This window comes from Carcharhinus amblyrhynchos, chromosome 26 (assembly GCF_965287045.1).
Source record: "Carcharhinus amblyrhynchos chromosome 26, sCarAmb.v2.hapA, whole genome shotgun sequence".
Taxonomy (NCBI): Eukaryota; Metazoa; Chordata; class Chondrichthyes; order Carcharhiniformes; family Carcharhinidae; genus Carcharhinus; species Carcharhinus amblyrhynchos.
The window spans coordinates 20,614,485-20,634,075 of record NC_137349.1 but is presented as its reverse complement, the minus strand read 5'-3'; positions in this window follow the sequence as shown (position 1 = coordinate 20,634,075).

The window sequence follows — 19,591 nt, the reverse complement described above, 5'->3', positions numbered from 1 at the left end:
CCATCCAATTAGTTCTCAAGGTGAAACTGGAAGGTGAGGGCACAGAGATTTAAGCAAATGATAGTGTTAGCAAGAAGCCGATGAAATTAAAGCACTGAGGAAGCTAACGTGAATGGGAGCAAGTAATGGATTTAAGAGTTTGAAAAGTGGAGGCAGGCGTAAAGTTTGTGTAAATCCATTGCTGTCGATGGATAGTGCCAAATGGAAGATCAAAAACTTAGCAGTCGTGAATTTAATAGAGCAGCTGTTAAGAGTTCATTTTTGAAAAGGAACAGAAGGAAATAAAGGCAGCTCTGATGAAGGGTCAGCCAGACTCGAAATGTTGGCTCTATTCCCTCTCCACAGATAATGTCAGACTCGCTGAGGTTGTCCAGCATTTTCTGTTTTTGTTTCAGAGGGATTGGAAGAGGCTTGAATGTAGTAGACAATGTAAGGCCACCAGAAAATAGTTCTGAGATAGCTGCATCAGAGTTGAGCCCATCAGTAACACACACTCATGTCTATAGTGCATGGGCAATAAATGCTGGCCTAGCCAGCCATGCCCACATCCTGTAAATGAATAAAAAAACATCCACTATGAGATGGATCCCTTTATTTACAAGCCTAACAGCAGTATACAGAGTGCTGTTAGACTTGTAAAGGTAGTCAGCAGTCTACCTCCAGGAGTGTCAGAGGAACAGATACTCATACCTAAGTACAAAGTAAAATCTCCCTGACTGAATCCTTAATCAGGGAGTTCATACTCCAATAGATCAACCTCAATGGTCTAATTGAAGTCATTACACCACGCCTAAGGGTATTTAAGAGTCAACCACATTGCTGTGGGCCTGGAGTCACGTGTAGACCAAGCCAAGTAAGGACAATAGATTTCCTTCCCTAAAGGATGTTAGTGAACCAGATGGGTTTTTACAACAATTGACAATGGTCATCATTAGACTTTTAATTCCAGATTTTTATTAAATTCAAATTCCCACGACAGTTGTCATTGTGGGATTTGAACTTGCGTCCACTGGGCATTACCCAAAGTCTCTGGATTACTATGCTAATGATAATACCACTGCGCCACTGGCTGGCTTACCCAATGTTACCCAGTCAGAGGTCGTGTGATCCCAACAAAATGATTTAAAGCATGATTTTTTTGTCATTAGTTCATATCATTTAGTCAATGATGATTTTCCAGTCAGCACTGCTACTCGTTTCCAGACTGAGCATTGTTGTATATTGTGCAACAATTTCAAATCATTTCTATTTCCTATTGAAATTAACAATATCTGAGGTTTGTTAGTTCAATAAACCAGTGCCACAGGTACAGTCAGAATCATGGAATCATAGGATCCCTATAGTGTAGAAGGAAGCAATTCAACCAATTGAGTCTGCACCAACAATAATCCCACCCAGGCTCTATCCCTCTAACCCCACATATTTACCCTGCTAATCTCCTGACACTAGGGTCAATTTAGCGTGGCCAATCAACCTCACCTGCACATCTTTGGAGTTCAGGCATTTTCTTGAGGACAGAGTTGCACACTATATCACCTTGACAAGTTAATTCTATCTAAATCATATGCAAACAGCATATTTGGTACAGCATTGGGTCATCTTATTTAAAAGCTTGTGCTTTCTGTTTCTTGGACTCTAGTCTCTTTCAGATATGTGGTAATCTATAACTAATACTGAGGCTCTGCACATGTTTAAGAGTAATCATTTAAAAATAAATCTTATTTGGGCTTCTAGGAACAATCTGTTTTTGTCTCAGAACACACACACACTGAATTCTCACGTGCACTGAGTTAGACCTCCTGCATTTTCAAGGCAATAGTTGCTCAGTTGTCTCTACTCACCCAGCTTTAAGGAATTAAGTAATTTAACAACAATTGATTTTCCCAAATAGTGAGCAGTCGTCGTCTCCAGAATGAGAGCTGTTATTTTCCGTTTCTGAAGCACAGGGAGGCAAGCTGCTGAAAGGTTATTACAAAAGGGGAACCCATAATGGATGAAAGTCAGATATTGAGTGACAGATTCTGCACACTTTCTCTGATAAATGCACTCTCGTACATGAGAACCCAAGGTCAGTGTGTGCCTAAAGCAGCAGGCCTTTCCGCCACCATTGTCAGCTGCTTCACTCTTCTGACTTTTAAAGCACTTTAGAATGAGCCTTTAGGGTGCCTTGGCTACAGTCATTATGCTGATACACTTCATTGCATTTACAGTGATTGGATAATACAACCAACTCAATTATGTACCTGGCGTGGTAGCACAGTAGTTAGCATCTTCACCACTGCTGCAAAATTGACGTGGTGATGGGAAGACATCAGGTTCTCTTCTCAAAGCTTTCCCCCCTCTGGCACGATGGCACAGTGGTTAGCACTGCTCCCCTCAGCACCAGGGACTGGGGTTCAATCCCGGCCTTGGGAGTCTGTACTGTGTAGCACATTCTCCCCAAATCTGTGTGGGTTTCCTCCTGCTGCTCTGGTTTCCTTCCACAGTCCAAAGAAGTGCGGGTTAGGTTTAACCATGTTAAATTGACCCTTACCATCAGGAGAATTAGCTGGGTAAATACGTGAGGTTACAGGAATAGGGTCTGGGTGGATTGTTGTTGATGCAGGTTCAAAGGGCTGAATGGCCTCTTTCTGCTTTGGAGGGATTCTAAGAAGTAACTAGATCATGAAAATATATTTGTTTTACCTTTTATTAATTTGGTGGATGCATCCCTAAATTTAAAAAAATTCTATTCCTAATTTCCTTCCACTGAAGAGGTTTGATTGATTTGGTTTGATTTATTATTGTCACATGTATACAATTGTTTCTTGCGCACTATACAGACAAAACATACTGTACAAAGAGAAGGAAAGAGTGCAAAATGTAATGTTACAGTCATAGCTAGGGTGTACAGAAGGATCAATTTAATGCGAGGTATGTTTATTCAAAAGTCTGAAGGCAGCAGGAAAGAAGCTGTTCTTGAGTCAGCTGGCATGTCATCTCAGACTTTTGTACCTTTCTCCTGGCAGAAGAAAGTAGAAGAGAGAATGTCCGGGGTGCGTGGAGTCCTTAATTATGCTGGCTGCTTTTCCAAGGCAGTGGGAAGTGTAAACAGAGTCAATGGATGGGAGGCTGGTTTGAGTGATGGACTGGGCTTCATTCACAACCCTTTGTAGTTTCTTGTTTTCTTGGATAGGGCAGGAGCCATAGCAAGCTATGATACAAACAGAAAGAATGATTTCTATGGTGCATTGGAAAAGGTGGTGAAAGTCGTAGGGGACACATCAAATTTCCTTAGTCTTCTGAGAAAGTAGAGGTGTAGGTGGGTTGAGTTGGACAGACTGAAAGTTGTCAGCATTAGTAGTTGATGCTACTTCATAATTGACCAATCATTGCTCAATCTCCCATCCCATTATGGAGTAGAGTATTCTACTCAAAATGCATACATTTGAATGACGGCTGGATCACCACTTCACAATTGTGATGCTAGTATACATTTAAGAAATGTTTTTTTGATCATGTTCTCTTCAGTTTGTCAGCAGGCCTTTTGGTTTCACTGTGGCACCAGCTGCCTGCTTGAGTGTTGTTTTATTGCTGTTTCAACGGTTTAAATGGGGTTTTGTTTATTTTTAATCTGGGCATCATGCACTGTCTTGCTGGCTTGAAATTTACAACTGGTTGGCAGGTCATGTGTTTTGATCAGTTTTTTTCATTGTGAATTCAAGGCTTCACTTTCAGTTTTGGGCTGCTGGCTGCAGTTATAGTTGAGAGACTGTTTGGACATCAGACTGAAAAGCAATGTTTTTCTCTCTTTCTGCCTGGTCTTGTAAATTCTGCTGGCTAGCTGGAAGCAAGTCTTCTTGATTTCCTGGAGTGAAAACTCTGCTGTTGGTTGTTTGCTAGCCTGTAACAAAAGTTTTTCTCTCTCTCCCTTGCTTTGGGAAGCTGTTCTGACTTCAAGCTTGTCGGTGTGTATATTAAAAGAACTGCAACATCCAACCAAGGGACTAAGTTCCAGCATTAAGGGAACATTTTTTTAATGCTAAACCTGGTTCAGGAGAATTGTCTGGAAAATTTCATATATTTGTCAAGGGTTATACAACGTCATGGCTTTTTGTTCTTACTTTTAATTGGTAAACATTATTGCTAATTTTCTTTCTATACGTGTTAATTGTATTCTTAAAAAAACTTTGTTTGATAAAAGCTCCCAAGTGGGTCATTTGAGTCATATCTGAAGTGAAACATCTCATGCTTACCTTAGCCAAATGAAATTGCAAAACATGTGATCCAGGTGGACTTCATAAAACACCTTGAAGTTTCTGACCTGAATTATAACACAGTTTGATGCCCAGTGCTCCACACTTACCTGGTTTACTTGTAGCTTGGAACTTCGATTGATCAAATATTTACATGCCACAGTTATACCACTTCACAGTAGTCTGATTGATCCATAATCACATCTTGTGCCGTTGTAAAGCACAACCAACTTTTTCAGTGTGCACTTGCTAGAAGACACACATATTCATCCACAGAGACCTCTGCAAGCAAACAGAACATATTCAGGCATGGTGCCTCTTTTCAGATTAAACTGAAGAATCGAAGACAAACATTCACTGGTACATTCTCCACGGCAACATCTCAGCTAATCAGGGACAACTTGTCAACCAATCAGCATCATTTTCTCATGCAATATAAATTGTTACTGCCTTTGAACTTTTATATTCTTACATTTGTCCTGATGTGTGCAAGATGAAAAGCTTCAATAGTATATCTCCACATATTTCTTTCCCCAGCAATATTCAATTTCTGCACCAACAAATGACTAATTGTTGATATTGTCCGGGAAGATTCTCTGAGAAACTTTTATAGATTTCTATGAGATCCCCTCTCACTCTTCTAAACTCCAATGAATACAATCCTAACCAACTCAGTCTCTCCTCATATTATAGCTCTGCCATCCCAGGAATCAGCCTTGTAAACCTTCGCTGTATTCCCTCTATAGCAAGAACATCCTTCCTCAGACAAGAACACCAAAAGTGCACACAATACTCCAGGTGTGGTCTCGCTAATACCCTGTAAAATTGCAGTAAAAAATCTGTTCCTATACTCAAAGCCTCTTTCTATAAACGCCAACATACCGATTGTCTGAACCAGGGTTCTACTGATCAGGAAGGGTCCACGCCCACACTTTTGAAGAGTCAACCTTATCACAGCTATAGCCCATTAAATACTTATTCTGTCAATGAGCTCTGAAGAAGAGTCATACAGATTTGAAACATTAACTCTGTCCCTTTCTCCGCAGATGCTGTCAGATCTGCTGAGTTTTTCCAACAGAAACAATAAATACTGGCCACCCAGCAATGCCCATGTCCCACAGATAAATAAAATAAATGTAGTTCAATGTACAATAGTTGAAAATTTGCTGTCTTGGTGGGCTAATGGGACCTACAAATTCAGAAAAGAACAGAATTAATTTTACTCTGCAAACAATGACATTCAGTGATACACACAAGCCTGACAGCGTAATAGTTTCTAATTTCCTTACACCTGGGTACAGCTTTAAAGCTGTTTTAAATAATAAATCACAGAATTATAGAATCCCTACAGTGCAGAAGCAGGCCATTCAGCCCATTGAGTCTGCACCGATCATGATCCCACCCATGTCCCATTCCCATAACCCCACATATTTACCCTCCTAATCTGCCTGACACTAGCATCAATTTAGTACAGCCAATCAACCTAACCTGCACATTTTTGGACTGTGGGAGACATCCGGAGGAAACCCACACAGACACGGGGAGAATGTGCAAACACTATACAGACAGCGACCCGAGGCTAGAATTGAACCTGGGTCCCTGGCAGCAGCGCTAACCCAAATGATGTCCTATGAGCCCATTTTGATTATTTATAAACTTACCCCTATCATTGGGAATGGTGGCTTGTGCTTCTATTCATTCCAGGGGCAGCAATCACCAAAAGTGTTGATTTGCATCTTCAGTGGAGGTTTACAGATTTCTAAACATTTACTCGCACTAATAGAAAGTAACCTGACGTGAACCTTGCATCATGCACAGCTCCTCCATTTACTGTTACTCAGCTGGGCTCCTTCAAGCAGCCACTGGAAGTCTGGGCCAAATCACTGAATTGTAATTCTTTTGGGTTTGTGTAGAAATAGGCGTGAATCAAAAGGAAATTGAGGAATGGGTGTATAAAGGGTAGCTGATCCACTGCCGCTCATAGTACAACTGAACTGGTACTAAAGGATCCACCACAGGCTAAGTTGCAGTTCACTTGGGTATGTGTTTTGTGCATGTTTTGATGTGGAGATGCTAGCATTGGACTAGGGTGGGCACAGTAAGAAGTCTCACAAAATCAGGTTAAAGTCCAACAGGTTTATTTGGTATCACGAACTTTCGGAGCGCTGTTCCTTCATCAGGTGAGTCCAGGGTTTCCCAATCTTTTCCAGCTTTCTGACTTCCCAAGAGCCCTGACTGAATCTCTGACAAACATTCTTGTTATGTTCAAAGAGTTAACCACAAAATATTGATTGTTTTGTGCAATTGGTACAAATATACAAAAACACATTTTCTTCTTATATGCACGCATTTATTATCATTAACAAGTTCTCTTATTCAACAAAGCCATTCGTACCCACCTCTACAACCAAGTAGTAAAGGCGGGTACAATTTTGTCTTTCAAATAGTATTTAAACGGTTACATGGGTAAGGTGGATATAGAGGGGTATGGGTCAAATGCGGGCAATTGGAACTAGCTTAGGGGTTTAACAAAAAAGGGTGGCATGGACGTTGGGCTGAAGGGCCTGTTTCCATGCTGTAAACCTTTATGACTCTATGAAAGCAATAAGTTTTCAGGTTTGTAAAGTTCAAATCACGCGTATTTTCCCAGGAAAAGCAAAGATGGGAAAGTTAAGTCAGATACTGAGACCCTGATACTAATTGAAAGATGTGATGAGAGGGATTGGGGGAGAAGGCTGTCAAAATGTGGACTCACCCGAATGTGTGGTCAATGCCTTGATCAGTGGCTTTTTATCACAGACACTACAGTAGCATTTTACCACCAAGCTTTCCATCCAATCAGCAGCGGTGAACATGATCAGGACTTCCAAAAATGGAAGCGTTGGGATTGACAAGGACAAAAGAGAAAGTTTCTGAATCTATTTGAGATGCTCGGAGGCTGCCAGGGGGCATAAGGAGCCAAGGAATATTCCTTAGCAATGGGGGACAGGAACCAATGGTGGAAGCAAAGGAGGCAAACAGCTTCAAGAACCAAATGTCACACTCCTGAATGAAGCGCAGAAAGCTGTTTATTGACTTATCCCAGTTAGGAAAGGTGATTGCAGTTACACTCACCTACATCCTGTGATGCAGGTTGTCATCTCTGCTCATACCCACTTGCTTTGCAAGTACACCCACCCTTTTCAATATACGCATTTCCTCACATTCCCATCAACTACTACCACACATCACCATCCTAAAGCAATCCCATCAGACCATAAGATATAGGAGCAGAATTAGGCCATTTGGCCTGTCGAGTCTGCTCTGCCACTCAATCATGGCTGATGAGTTTCTCTTGCTTTTTCCCCGAAACCCTTGGCTTATTTACCAATCAAGAACATATCTATCTCTGTCCACTCAATGACCTGGCCTCCACAGCCGTCGGTGGAAATGAATTCCATAGATTCATCGCCCTTCAGCCCTTCCTCCTGATATTCCCCACCACAAATAACATTCATCACTGGCCATTACACTCACTCCTTCCCTCGTAGGAGAAGAAGAGAGCAGACAACACAAAGGAAGGGGAGGGAAGTGGAGTGTGTGCCCCAGCCATTTCACAACAGATAACAGCAGACAAGACACTGGAAAACAGTGGAGATCCAGTGCGTCCTGTGAGATGGGAACACAGGGTGCTTTTGTAGTTAATAATACAATCACATATCATATGGCACTCAATCATATTGACCATGTTGCAAAGGTGTGTGAACTAGAATCATTCTTATAATGATAACGTGCACCATTCGTACTTGCCAGAAATAATTAATGTCTTTTCTTTTCCATAAGGCCTTCACACATTTTGCTGAAATTACTGCACATCACAAATAATGATTCTTCAGAGAACTGAATCCTGTGCCAACTCCAGTTCAGGTGGAACAGTCTTTGGCAGGGGACACACAGGCTCATACATACCCTGTGCCAGCTCAGATACTACTACTCCACTGGAACCTTGTAATCATAAGTATGTGGGGTTTCACTTGATGTCTCACAGTCACAAGTGAGTGAGTCAATGGTGGTCAACACTGGAGAGACTGCATCAAAGTGGCGGGGTCGACACTGGAGAAACTGCATCAAAGTGTGCCTACTCAGTTTGACACATTGGTGGTGGTCCCTTTGGGAACATCATAGGTAAAGACTGTCAGCAGAAAATGTTCAGAGCACTGACAGACCTTCCAAACATATTCACCACAATTGCACAGAGAACGGAGAAATCCATCTTAAATATCAGCACGTTAATGTTGAAATCCTTCGAGATGATGCTTTTATCCCTGGATAGAGTAGCTCCATAGAGGGGGACATCAAACACTCTGATACAATTAGTCTATCCTATCCTGATCACAGCCGTGCAAACTTTGAATGTTGCCATGTCCACCACTGTTTAGGAGACAGACCTGTGCCTTCACTTTTCAACTCTCTACTGATGTGCACTAAAGTGCTCCCGAGGACAATGCTCATAGTGTAATGCATCTGGGCCATGAGAGGTATGATGGCAGAAGGAGACCCACAAACAGGGCTTCAACTCAAAGCTCTCACATTTTTTAAAAAAATCATTCATGGGACATGAGCGTCACTGGCTGGCCAGCATTATTTATTGCCTATCTCTAGTTGCCCCTTGGAGAGAAGTCGAGAGTCAACCACATTGCTGTGGCTCTGGAGTCACTAGGTCAGGTAGGGATGGCAGATTTCCTTCCCTAAAGGACATTAATGAACCAGATGGGTTTTTCCGACAATCAACAATGGTTTCATGGTCATCTGTAGATTCTTATTTCCAGGTATTTTTTATGGCATTCAAATTCTATCACTTGCCGTGGTGGGATTCGAACCCAGGTCCCCAGAGCATTAGTTTCTGGATTAACAACCTAACGATAATGCCACTAGACCATTACCTTCCCATTTACCCTTTGCCTCTCTCTGCCTCCCACCAGTCAGAAGCCAACATGCTGCCTTGTGTCCAAATGGCCAAGTCTAGCATTGCAAAGGTGTGGGAGAGGCAGTGTTTGGTTGGAGCCGTACAGCTTCCAAATTCCAGAGGATTGGAGCAAAAAGCCCTTCTGCCTGCTTTTACTCTACTTGAACCATGACATGCGTCATGGCCTTCTTCTGCACTGTAGAATTCTATGATTCTATGATGTAGGAATTTAGTCATAATCATAGGGTCATTACCGCCATTCGGCCCATGTCAGCACTAGTTCTCAAGCACCTATCCACTCTAATGCCATTTTCAACACTTGGTCTGTAGCTTTGGTGTTTCAAGTGCTCAAGAAAGAAGTGTAGCAAAAGAAACTGTGGCATTGTGAGGGTGTGCAAATAGGTGTACAAGAGACCACTGCGCTGAGTTTCTGTTCTCTAACCACATAAATAGTATATTTTCCTACCTCATCCATTCCTGGCTGCTGGATAACAAGCTGCTTTAAACTTGCTTGATGGTTAATAGTGAGATATGCATTGATGAGACTCGATGGAGGGAGAGTCGAGGGTGGTTGGCTGTTTGCAGGATCACTTTGTGTCTGGCCTCGGAGGGTGTAGGGTGGCTGAAGAATGGTATGTGATTGTGAGATTAAACCAATAGGGCAGCTGAAATGAATCTTCCATTAAGAGGGGAAGCCCAGGCTGGTAGTAACATTTTCACTGACAAGTTAGCGAAACGGACATTAAAGTCAAAAGTCTGTGTAACCATCACTCTAACTGAATGTTTAACACACAATTAATTGCCCACCCACCTCTCCTGAAGAGTTGCATGTACGTACCCTTAACACCGCTGGAGTGACATTCAGAGATTGGCAGGTTAGGAGGCAATTTCCTGTTAATTTTCCCAATCTTAACACCTCCCTCAGCCTTTCGACCAATACCAAACCCACCTCCTCCATGTTAAAATTCCCACTGGGGATCAGGCAGACAGCAAATTCAATCCACAATGACTGCACCTGAAGTGGAAACAAACCTTTCATTGTATTCAAAATGTGACACAAGAATCTTTTACCTTCCTAAATTATCTTCCTTAATAGTGAAAGTGCAAAGCTTGCCTTTCTCTGAATGCTACACATAAAGCCAAATGCGTACATGGTCTAACTGCAATGCTGAGTGTAATGATGATGAGTCTTTCACTTATTGTCAAAGCAAGAAGCAGCTACTTAGCACAGTGTCACTGCTTTGAATCGGTCAATAAATGAGAGCACTTGTCGGTAATTTGTCATGTGAAGTATGTAACAAACCAGAAAAAGCTGGAGACACACAGCAGGTCAGAAGGTATTTGTGTCGAAAACAGACAAGTCGATGTTTCAGGCTGGGCCCTTCTTAGAACTCAGTGAGTAGTCTTCAGCGTTAGATTGACAATATTGGTGTTGCTATTCTGGTGCAGTAACTGGGAGTCAGACTGGCAAAGTTACACAACTCTATTAAAAGGTGGGTTTTTCAACTTTAAACTTTCAAAGTGTTTTATTACTAAACTTATCACTTTTTAAAATGCTCGTTGTTTTGGATTAATAAGCAGTAAACAACCATAATATTTTATTTCAATTACCAATAATATTACCAATGGTCATGTCTATCTGAGTTTTCCAAGTGTCCTGGCTAACCTTTATCTTTCAACCCACGCTGCTAAAACAGTTTTCCTCCCACAGTCCAAAAGATGTGCTGGTCAGGTGCATTGGCCATGCTAAATCCTCCCTCAGCGTACACGAACGGACACCCGAGTGTGGCAATTAAGGGATTTTCACAGTAACTTCATTGCAGTGTTAATGTAAGTCTAATTGTGGCACAAATAAATAAACTATAAAACTCTCTCATTGCTATTCGCTGGACCTTATGACATACATTATTGGCTATCACATTTGCCTTGGTAATAACAGTAATCACATCTCAAAAGTAATATATTGGAGGTGAAGGGCTTCAGCATGTCTTGAAAAAAATAGGAATTTGTTGTGTAACTGTAAGTTCATTCTTCCTTCCATTCTCACATAATTTGCTTAAACCACTTGTGCAAAGAGATTCACAGAAGAACCTTGTGTTAAAGGATATACAAGAATCAGTTATTAAACTTAACACTCTGTGATGCACAAGAAAGTAGAGTAACACAGTAACCAGACAGCTCCAAGACTGTCAAAACTTTCCTTTATGTGGCACATTTCACATGACATTCCAAGGTACTTCATTCCAAGGTACTTTATACTCGGCAGGTTTCTTTTCATTCATGGGACATGGGCATCACTGGCTGGCCTGTGCTTTTTGCCCATCCCTAGTTTCCTGAGGACAGTTGAGAGTCACCACATTGCTGTGGTTCTGGAGTCTCGAGTAGGCTGGACTGGGTAAGGATGGCAGATTTCTTTTCCTAAAGGACATTAATGAACCAGCTGAGTTTTTCTCAACAATGGTTTCATAATCATCAGCAGTTTTTTTAATTCCAGGTCAATTCTATTAAATTCAAATTCCACCTTCAGTCACGGTGGGATTCGAGCCCAGGTCCCCACAACATTAGCTGAGTTCCTGGATTAATAGTCTAGCGACAATACCACTTGACCATTGCCTACCCTGTAGAATAGAAGTTAAACAAATGGAGAAGAAAACAGATTTTCATATTATCAATACTCAAATCATTACACTTGAAAATTAGAGTGTAAATGATTTAAATCACCATTGTCACCTTTAACCCATTCCTGTTTATTGATGACCAATTATTATTACTGCTACAGTATTTTCTTGAAGAAGAAATAGTGTACTTATCTGGCAGAGGTGAAACCATGATCACGCAGCGGCGTGGCTAGCCCATTGCACTTGAGATGCACTGACGCCTGCAATAGTGGTTTTCCCAGGCTAGGGTAGAATAAAGGATAATGGATAAGGATCAGGATAATAATAATGGCCAATGAAGTTAAACCAAGGCTTTACCTGATACAATTGTTTTCAAAGCCATCCTGGCTTTTTGGCTAAGATGAAGCATCAGATCAAGCTCGGGAGGGGGTGCAATGCCTGATCCTGTCAGCTTGGATCTTGTTTGATCAAGCCCAAGGTGGGGTGCAATGTCTCATCTTGTCAGCTTGGATCTTGTTTGTCCCTCAAATGTGGGCCATTCAATTTGAATTTTTTTTGAATGGAATAAAACTTTGGAAAAAAGAATAATATGTGAGGAATTTTGTAGTAGATATTTGTCCTGTATGGTGGCACAAAGCAAGTGATATCAGATTAGTTATGTGCAAGATCTGATATTTAATTACATTGGCTGTAGTGGAATTGACTATCAGGCACTGTGTACATAATGGTTGATTAATCCCATATCGCCCGTTTTTTTTACCAGCAACTGAGCCAAATAGCTACACATATCTGTCAGGATGTTGAATCAGATTAAGAGGAAGCTGCAAGTGTTTATTTCAAAAGGAAATCACTGTAACTAACTTTCTTTTCAGTAGTGAGAGTTGGGAACAGGCTTCTTCCCTCCATTCTGCTCCCTCCAAGTTTAACAAAAATCAATGATGGTCTTGGCACCTACTCCAGTAGATATATAGACCAATGATGCAAGCCAAGAAAGCTCAACATTCCCTAAAGGATGGACAGGAGGAGAAGACAAATGGGTAATAATAGAGAGGCAGCATTTATATGCTTCATTAATGAGATTATACAAATTATATATTCCTGCTATTTGAACAATATGTCCAAATAATGAAAGAACAATCAAGTCACATATAGAGCTTGTGTTTAAAGTTTATTTATTTAATAGTCACAAATAAGGCTTAATTAATACTGCAATAAAGTTACTGTGAAATTCCCTTAGTTGCCACACTTCGGTGCCTGTTCAGTTCAATATACCTAACCAGCACGCATTTCAGATTGTGGGAGGAAACTGGAGCACCCGGAGGAAACTCACGCAGATATGGGGAGAACATGCAAACCTCCACACAAACAGTGACCCAAGTTGGGAATCAAACTCGGATCCCTGGCACTGTGGGGTGTTTTTCCCACAGTGTATACTGTACATTGACCTACACTTCCATCCTATTAGCCTTATCACTGTGAATGTATCATATTAAACAAAGTGTAGTACAATTGATTGCCAAATACATGTAATGCTTGTACAAAATAAATGAAGTCACCATCATTTTCTTTCTTTAACAAGAGTGAAGCATTGTGTTGTTCAAGCCAAATCAATATTCAAAGATTGAAGGAAGCCACGTTTTGATTCCTTCCACAATGATTTTATGCATGTTTACTTCCACTAGCATGTTTCTTTGATTTTCTCTTAACTATGGTAGACTTCTCCTATCAGGATAAATTGATCTGCAGTTAGATACCCACTGTAAGCCTGCTAATGTTGAATCAAGGGATAGCTTCTTATTTCTGTATCCCATCTATTCTTTGAGGTTGATGATACAGCCCGTGTTGGAGTTGCTTAGTAGGTGCATGATGCACAAATGGGCACACATGTAAAATGTATTGGGAATGCATTCTTCCTTTTTTATTCCTGAAGGGTTCTTCCATGGTTTATCTTCCAAGCAAAGTCAGAGTTGCAATCTGCAATTCTTTAACTTGTCCTCCTTAGTATCTGATACATTTTTAATGTGGCTGCTACCTGACAAAGATCTTTGTTCTTTGAAGGAGTCACATGGAGGTATTTGATAAAGTGCCACATCAAGGTTATTGTGTAAAGTTAAAGCTCATTATCTCAGAGGGTAGGTAACATGTTGAAGTGGAAAAAAGATTGGCTGGCTAACAGGAAACAGAAAGTCTTTTTCTGGTTGGCAAGATGTAATGAGTGGTATGCCACAGCGATCAGTGCTGGGGCCTCAAATTTTTACAATTGATATAATTGACTTGGACTCAAAGCTTTGTTGCTAACTTTGCTGATGATAGGTAGGAAAATGAATTGTAAAAAAGAAGCTACAAAGGTCAAGGGAATGGGCAAAAACCTGGTATAATGTGGACAAATGTGAAATTGTCCATTTTGGCAGGAAGAATAATAAAGGAGCACATTATCTAAATGGTGAGGAATTGCAAGGCTCTTAGGTGCAGAGGGACCTGGGTGTCCTAGTGAATTCATCACAAAAGACAAGAATGCAGGCATAGCAAGTAATTAGGAAAGCTAACAGAATGTTATTGTTGATTGCAAGAGGAATTGAATATAACAGTCAGGAAGTTATGGTTCAGTTATACAGGACAGTTAGACCACGTACTGTGTACAGTATTGTCTCCTTATTTAAGGAAGGATATACATGCATTCGAAGTAGTTCAGAGAAGGTTTACCAGGCTAATGCCAGGAATGGACATGTTACCTTGGGAGAAAAGACTGGATTGACTGGGTTTGTATCCAGTGGAGTTTAGAAGTGTTAAGAGGTGACTTGATTGAAACATATAAGATCCTGAGGGATCTTGACAAGGTCAATAAAGAAAGGATGTTTCACCTTGCGGGAGAATCTAGAACTAGGGAGTCACTGTTTAAAAATAAAGGATCACACGTTTAAGACAGAAATGAGAAAAATTTATTTCTCTGAAGGTAGTGAGTTTTCAGAATTCCCTCCCTCAAAAAACAATGGAGGCAGAGTCTTTGAAAACAATCAAAAGGCAAAAGTAAATAGATTCTTGATTAACAAGGGGGCGAAAGGTTATTGGGGTAGGTGTGAGATTACAGCCAGGATCTTATTGAATGGTGGAGCAGGCTTGAAAGGCCAAGTGACCTACTCCTGCTCCTCATTCATATGTTTGTATGTTTATAGAATTATAGAACCCTTCAGTGAAGAAGAAGGTCATTCAGCCCATTGAGTCTGCATCAATGGAACCTATCCCTGTAATCCCACGTATTTAGCCTGTTAATCCCCCTGACATTAAGGGGCAACTTAACATGACTAATCCATCTAACCCACGCATCTTTGGAGTGTGGGAGGAAACTAGAGCACCCAGAGGAAGCCCACGCAGACACTGGGAGAATGTGCAAACCCCACGCAGACAGTGACTCAAGGCCGGAACTGAAGCCAGGTTCTTGGCACTGTGAGACAGCAGTGCTAGCCATTGTGCCACCTTACTCATGGTGGAATGTGTACCTAACTGGGAGTCCAATGGATGTGGCTGCAACCAGTCATAGTGTATGTACCTAAGAGAAAGAGACATTCCCTCTTGTTAATGTACGCCTAAGAACATAAGAAACAGGAGCCCGAGGAACCCAAACAGCCCCTCAAGCCTGTGCAGCCATTTAACACAATCGTGGCTGATATTCCGCTCCAGCTCACTTTCCTGCCCACTCTTCATGCCCTGTGGTTCCCTGAGAGATCAAAAATCTCTCTCGTCTAGTTAATAGCAGTCTAGTGGAAGGATAAGTATATTTGTGGAAGTTGCATATTAATCCAAGCCAATAGGACAATTTAATGATGAAGGTGCAAGATTATTTCAGTGTAGTGATAAATTCAAACTGTACATAGAAAAGGACGTGAAATAATAGCAGACAATGGGTCCACTTTTGATAATGGTGAATATGCAAAGGTTTTCGTATTTGAACCGGAATTAGATGTTTTAAGGGCGGCACAGTAGCACAGCAGTTAGCACCACTGCTTCACAGCTCCAGGGATCTGGGTTCGATTTCCAGCTTGGGTCTCTGTCGGTGTGGAGTTTGCACATTCTCCTTGTGTCTGCGTGGGTTTCCTCCGGGTGCTCTGGTTTCCTCCCATAGTCCAAAGATGTGTGGGTTAGGTTGATTGGCCATGCTAAAATTGCCCCTTAGTATCCTGAGATCTTAAACAGATTAGTGGGTAAATATGTAGGGATATGGGTTAGGGCCTGGGAGGGATTGTGGTCGGTGCAGACTCATTGGGCAAAATGGCCTCTTTCTGCACTGTAGGGTTTCTATGATTCTAAATTAAATTTATTCCACAGGAATAAAGCCTGTTAATGCCTATGAAGAAGGCATCATGGAAAATGAGAGCTATTGCAAAAGAACTGATATAAGACACTCTAAATTTAAACTGGGGTTTGAAAATGTTGATCTGAAATATGATTTGGTCTTGTAAGGCTGTGTTTATATCTTTTAAAAGCATATTGCATTGAATAGCCATTGTTACATGTGTTAAAAGTAAAACATAAAGAGGGGTTTGATTTTAACAGTGTCAATGTTAAATGGACTTCATTGTGATTAGAAACCTGGGCATTCTGAAAGATGTCAAAAAAATCCAAGATTCAAAACATTAAGGAGTGCAGTGTATGAGCCGAGGTTCTTGTTGGAGTCACAGAAGACGATCATTTTCTTGCTCTGGCGATCAGGGAGTATTTGGTTGAGAGGCATTCAGTTGGAGCAAGACAAGTAACTGCGAATGATATAAGCGCCAAATGTCGAAGATGTGCTGACATTTCTTGACAAATAAACAAGTCAATTGATCTTCCTCTACATCAGCAGCCTACATTGCTTCCAAGGAGCACAGATTCCAACTAGGATGTGAATGATCACTGGTGTCTATTGGAAAAGAATCCACACTTGATACTAGCCAGGCTTGTGAACTAGTTGCTGAAGCGCGTTTAGCAGTAGCTCAATGATTGACTGAATTATGAACTGTAGCAGCCATTAATCTTCCTCTACATTGCGCAGCAAAATATTTATTTGCGAAATTTTAACTTGGGGCGGCACTGTGGCACAGTGGTTAGCACTGTTGCCTCATGCCACCAGGGACCCAGGTTCAATTCTGCCTTGAGTCACTGTCTGTGTATTAGAACATAGAACATAGAACATAGAATACTACAGCACAAACAGGCCCTTCGGCCCACGAGTTGTGCCGATCACATTAACACCTACCAATCCATAGACCTATCTATAACCCCCAATCCCATTAAATCCCATATACTCATGCAGAAGTCTTTTAAAAGACCCCAGCGAGTTCATCTCCGCCACCACTGAGGGCAGCTGATTCCATTCACTCACCACCCTCTGAGTGAAAAACTTACCCCTAACATCACTTCTGTACTTGCCTCCCCGCACCTTAAACCTGTGTCCTCTCGTAGCGACCATTTCAACCCGGGGAAATAGCCTCTGAGAATCCACCCTATCTATTCCTCTCAACATTTTATGAACTTCTATCAGGTCGCCTCTCAACCTTTGTCTCTGCAGGGAAAAGAATCCCAGCTCCCTCAACCTAACTTCATAAGGCATGCCTCCCAGTCCAGGCAACATCCTTGTAAATCTCCTCTGTACCCTCTCAATAGCTTCTATGTCCTTCCTATAGTGAGGTGACCAGAACTGCGCACAGTACCCCAAGTGAGGCCTGACAAGGGTCTTATATTGTTTGCAAGCTCTCCTCGTGTCTGCATGACTTTCCTTCAGGTGCTCCGGTTTCCTCCCACAGTCCAAAGATGTGCACGTTAGCCAATTAGCAGAGTAAATATGTGAGGTAAATATAGGGATAGAGCCTGGGTGGGATTGTTGTGGGTGCAGGCTTGATGTGCAGAATGGCCTCCTTCTGCACTGTAGGGAATCTATGATTGTATGAACGTGAGAATTCCTGTGTTGGCCTGTGAACTGGGAAGAAGTGCAAAATTTGTTTCTCAAATCCAAAGCAATTTAAGCTTACCCAAGCATGGAATTTTGCAGTAAGGGAGGAGGGCATCTAGGCTCATGCTGGATGGGCTCTCATTGCATGAAAATGGCCGAAATGGGCATAAGTCCCACCCCTGAACTCAGCAATTCACGTTTTTGTTGGAGCGGGAATATGGGGAAGAGTTCTTTTTGCACATCCACAGTTTACAGAGGCATCCGTCCATTTAAATCATCAGCTGCCTCCACTCAGTGGGATTTTAGCTGGAATGTGAAACTCAAAGTGGTAAGAGCAGGACTGAATTTTGTGCCTTTGTTTAGATAGCCAAGGTACCTCTTTGGAGGGTGTTATAGTTCAGTCAGAAACTCCAAAGTGTTTTATGGAGTCTGCCTGGATCATCATTTTGCACCTTGAAGATGGCTAGGATAAGCATGATAGATTTCACCTCAGGTATGATCGAAATTTGATTAGATCTGATTTGATTTAATTTATTATTGTCACATGTATTAGTATACAGTGAAAAGTATTGTTTCTTGCGTGCTATACAGACAATGCATGTCATTCATAGAGAAGGAGAGAGTACAGAATGTAGCGTTACAGTCATTGCTGGGGTATAGAGAAAGATCAACTTCAGGCAAGGTGGGTCCATTCAAAAGTCTGATGGCAGCAGGGAAGAAACTTTTCTTGAGTCGGTTGGTATACAACCTCAGACTTTTGTATCTTTTGCCCGACGGGAGAAGGTCGAAGAGAATATGTCCAGGATGTGTGGGTTTCTTAATTATGCTGGCTGCTTTTCCGAAGCAGTAGGAAGTGTAGACAGAGCCAGTGGATGGGAAGCTGGTTTGCGAGATGGATTGGGCTACATTCACAACCTTTTGTAGTTTCTTGCAACCATAGGCAGAGCAGGAGCCATGCCCAAGCTGTGATACAACCAGAAGGAATGCTTTCTATGGTGCATCTGTAAAAGTTGGTGGGAGTTGTAGCCAAATGTCTTTAATTTCCTCTGAAAGTAGAGGCATTGGTGAGCCTTCTTAGCTATAGTGCTGGCAGGGCAATGACCCACTAGGGAGCTTTTATCAAACAAAGTTTATTCAAGAATATAGTTAACATATATAAGAATATTAGCAATAACTGTTATCAATTACAAACAAACAAAATAACCACAATAATATATAGTCCTTAACAAATATATCTAAGATGTTCCAATCAAATCAATCCCATAAACAAAACCCTCCCAGAGGTTTAACACAGCAAAGACTATTGCTCATCTGATTCTGGAACTGAGTTCTCATGATACACTGAGAACAGTTTGAGTCAGAACAGCTTTCCAGAACATGAGGGAGAGTCTCTGATCAAGCCATCAACGCAGATTTTCTACTGCAGGAAGGTAAGAAGCTTTGCTTTCAGCTAACCAGCAGAACTTCTAAAACCCAAGGGAGAGAGAGAGAGAGACTGATTTCAGTCTGATGTCCATGCCCTTCTAAACTAAAACACTAAACAGCAGCACAGGACCAAGCTCCTGTCACCAGTTTTCTCCTAATGATGCAGAGTCATAAAACAATCCAGAGAAAAAGTAAATGAACCCCATTTAAACCACTGTTGGAGCAAAAAAAAGGACTCCTACAGACAGCCCTGCACCAATGAGAGCTGAGGCTGTAAGAGTTGCAGAGAGCATGATTTAAAAATGGAACTCTTAAAAGTATACTAACATCACAAGGGGTAAAGCACCTCTTTATATCTGTTCCCTGGGCACCACTGGGAGAAGTAAGGTAGCCTTTGGAATTATTAAAAGTAGACATAAGTGTGCATAAGAAGCGCATAAAC